The sequence below is a fragment of the Papio anubis genome, chromosome 3, assembly GCF_008728515.1.
Source record: "Papio anubis isolate 15944 chromosome 3, Panubis1.0, whole genome shotgun sequence".
NCBI classification, from domain to species: domain Eukaryota; kingdom Metazoa; phylum Chordata; class Mammalia; order Primates; family Cercopithecidae; genus Papio; species Papio anubis.
The window spans coordinates 133,134,320-133,138,490 of record NC_044978.1 but is presented as its reverse complement, the minus strand read 5'-3'; the positions used below and the strand labels follow the sequence as shown (position 1 = coordinate 133,138,490).

Here is a 4,171-nt window from a genome sequence, read left to right as displayed (position 1 = left end):
TTCACTCACCACTCACTTATTAACTCACCCAGCAACTTCCAATCCTGCAAGCTCCACTCATGGTAAGTGTCCTATACAGGTGTACCATTTTTAAAAATATTTTGTACTGTATTTTTACTGTACTTTTTCTATGTTTAGATACACAAATACTGACTCTTGTATTACAACAGTAACAAGCTGTGCAGGTTTGTAACCTAGGAGCCATAGGCTACACCACATAGCCTAGGTGTGTAGTAGGCTATACCATCTAGGTTTGTGTATGATGTTCACACAATGACAAAATTACTAATGACACATTTCTCAGAACATATTCCCATCATTAAGTGATGCATTGAGGCAGGAGATTAGGGTCTGGAGGCAGGGAACCTAAGGCCGATTCACACTGACTTCCTAGAACTAAATCAAGAGGAAAACCCCAACTTTCCATGCCCAAGTAAAGAAAGGATCAGAGACTACTCCCTTTCCACCCCCACCTTTTCTGTGTGGCAGATGAAAAACTGAAAGTACCTGTGATTGATCCGTCCCACAACCAATCACGTTGGTTATGGGAAAGTCTTCTTTTGCATAGGAGTATAACTTTGTAACTTCACTTCAGCCTCTGATTGGTCACTTTCTGCAACTAATCAGACTGATCGCGGGCCACTACTTCATTTACATATGGAGTACACCAAGTAACCAATGGGAAACCTCTAGAGGGTAGTTAATCCCCAGAAAATTCTGTAACCAGGCCCTTGAGCCACTTGCTGAGGCCCACTCCCACCCTGTGGAGTGTGCTTTCATTTTCAGTAAGTCTCTGCTTTTGTTGTTTCATTCTTTCCTTGCTTTGTTTGCACGTTTTGTCCAATTCTTTGTTCAAAATGCCAAGAACCTGAACACAATAGCTAGAGTTGAGAAATACTATTTTTAATTATGTAATGATGCTGTTATTTTTCCAATTTGAAAAATGCATTGACTTGTTTTTTTGAGAAGAACGATAATGGGCAGAGTTGTTTGTGCAAAAATTGCATTGTACTTTTTCAAAATTACCTGACATTGAAATACATTCAAAGTAATTGAATAGAATAAATGCTTAACCTTTTGCACTACAAAGTCAAGAAGATGAATTATGTGTATATGGATCTATGAACTCTAATAGTGTGTTTTATCCCTCTTCCCCTTGCCCTAGGCACAGCTCTCTGAGAGGCTTAAACTATGTTAAAAATAAAAACGTAAAAAAAATAGAAAAGTAATTGAAACTGACAACTGAATGCCCTATTTTCTAGTTTTTACTTTTCAATAAGAGGTAGGGGTGTTTCAGGTTTTGTAGACTAGAGCTTGTCAATTTTGGTTAAGTTCAAATCCAGTTTTTCTAGTTGAAAAGTGAAATTAGAGAGCATTAGGTTAGTGTTAGATTTTTTAAACGCAATTTGTTATTTACAGTGGAAAAAATTAAATCTTAATATAATGTTAATTTTCAAGGTGACTGATTTAGGATGTGCTTCACATGTTCACTGTTTCTCTCCCCACCATTTTATTTTTCTCCATTGCCATAGTTAAAATCCAGCACAAGGAGAAGGGGATCATTCAATGTAGACAATGGGTTTCTCCTCTCTCCTTTTCCCTTTCAATTCCCTTTTTTCTTATTCCAATTCTATTTTCCTCTTTCCCTCATTTTCCCACTCTCCCTCCCTTTCCTGTATCTCTCCTTTTCCTTTAGTCAAAGAGAGAGAAGCAGAATTGGTATCTGGAAGTAGTAAAATGTAATGATGGAAGTAGGGATTTCATTATCACCATCACTAAGTTTTGTCATCACTGAAAGCTACTAGAAATACTCTGCACTTGCCATTCTTATTTTTCATCTGTTATCTCCTATTTAATATTTTAAACTGTAAAAGGTTATGGTCATACAGAACAGCACATAACACATATATGCAGTTTATTCACTGCCATTAACTCTTCAACTGACTAGCCTTTGGATACTACACCCTTCCCTCTGATGATCTGGCTCTGACAAGGGTCACAGTAACTTAATTGTAATTACTATGTTGATCACTACATTTCATTTTTCCGAGTCCCATTTTGTTCCTTTTCAAATCTGCTTTATCTTTTTAAGTCTCTCCTATTCTTTGCTCATATTTTAAAGTCTCCATTTAAAATAAATTTTGCGGCTAGGCGCAGTGGCTCATGCCTGTAATCCAAGCACTTTGGGAGGCCGAGGTGGGTGGATCACCTGAGGTCAGGAGTTCGAGACCAGCCTGGCCAACCTGGCAAAACCCTGTCTCTACTAAAAATACAAAAATTAGCCAGCAGTGGTGGCGCACACCTGTAATCCCAGCTACTCAGGAGGCTGACACAGGAGAATCACCCGAACCCAGAAGGCAGAGACTGCAGTGAGCCAAGAGTGCACCAGTGCACTCCAACCTGAGCAACAGAGCAAGACTCTGTCTCAAAAAAACAAAATAAATTAAATTATACTAGTTTTGACACTTTTTATATTCTATACCTAAACTTTTGCTACTTTTACATTCACTACACAATAAATCCAGGAACTGCAGTCTAAGCAGATCTGATTCTGCTTTCCACTGTTCCTGCTGGTGCTTACTCACAGTGCTTTGTGAGCTCCTGTTCTCTGGAAGTTTATCCATGGAAATTCTTTGAGGCCCATATAAAAGTTGTGTTCCTTCAGAGATGATTTGGGTTTACTCCTACCAATCTCCTGCAAGCACTGCCATCTTAAATTAAATGCTCAGCTTGACGGTTTGGGAACAACACCTAGAGTTAAGTTCACAGTGCAAATCTACCTGCAGTCAGGCTCCCATTTTCAAATTCTCAGGCAAGATGTTTTTATTCCTCCCACCAAAAGCCAAGCTTAAGACAAGAACATTGTCTTGCTGCCTCTCCTGTACTACAAGTTTATTTTTAATTCTCTTTCACTGTGTAGTCTTTTGTGGTCTCAACCTTCTAGGAGACTTCCTCCTGGATTTCCATCTTGAACAGGCTCTAAATTATAGTTCCCCAGTAACTCCCACAGCCATCAAAACAGAATCTGAAAATTACCAGGATTGGGCAGATAACTTCCAGTAAAAAGCCAGCTTGGGTATTCACTTACCTCCTACTCTACCCACTTTTTTTTGTGGTTGTTTTATCTTCCAAAAAAAAGTAAACTTTTACTGAAAAAAAAGCACAAAGCAGTGCAAATATTCTGAATATAGGTGAAAGCTTAATGAATTTTTCACAACTGAATACTTCTACCTAAATCAAGAGAAGGAACATTAGCAATCCTTCCTTCAATATCCTTTGCAGCCACTAACTCTATCAAGAATAATTATACTCTGACTTCTAACAGAGGTAAGTTATATGTGTACGTGTGCATGTTTGTATTTTATATAAAATGGCAATGACTTTCACTTCCACTTGTTTTAATCTGTGCAGATTCTATACTCTTTTGTCAGCTCAGTGATGCATTTAAAATGATAGTGTTTTCTCTTTTTTAAAATTTAATTTACAGGGGCCATGCTAGTCTTCTCTGTATTGTTACAATTTTAGTATATGTGCTGCCAAAGTGAGCACTTTTTAAATATTTTATCTAGCATTTTTAGTTGTTTTCAGCACAAGGGTCATTCAAGGAATCTAATCTTCTGTATGGGTGGTCAATGACTTTCTTGTTGTTAAATCCAATCGACTTTTCTTAGTCCTCCTTTTACTTGTTCTCTGTGTATCCCTTCTTTTTCCTGAAATGCACTCTTCCCTGGCTTCCATGAGCCCACAGTCTCTTATTGCATTGATTTTATTAAGCAATTATTTACTATAGTTACTTGAATAAATGATGCTTTCCTACTCCTTTATTGTAAATTCTTTGAGAATAGAACTTTTATCTTAATCTTGTATATAGTGCTTAATATTGTGCTAATTCGTTCAATCAACCAATATTTATTGAACATTTTCTATCTGCCAGGACTGTTCAGGGACTGTGTAACAAAATTGCCAAGGCATTTAAAGTCCCTGCTGTCCTGGACCTTATATTTGTTAGGGCACATTGTAGGTATTCAAAAAAGTGCTAAAATGAATGATAAAATGAAGAGTAGCAAGAGCAAAGAAAAGAGGGAAACTGTCAGCCACAAAAGAGGGTAAGGTTATGTTTAGAAGAACGGCAATAAAAATGGTCTCAAGAGAAAGTGTTAAAATTATCTGC

The 4,171-nt window shown here is 37.4% G+C and overlaps 1 non-coding gene across 1 annotated transcript; it reads right to left on the bottom strand.

Annotated features, from left to right (window-relative positions):
• Positions 1-3,445: 3,445 nt before the first annotated feature.
• Positions 3,446-3,549, bottom strand: LOC116274276. Its single transcript, XR_004182910.1, has one exon. It is a non-coding gene; the product is annotated as a U6 spliceosomal RNA (small nuclear RNA).
• Positions 3,550-4,171: the final 622 nt, after the last annotated feature.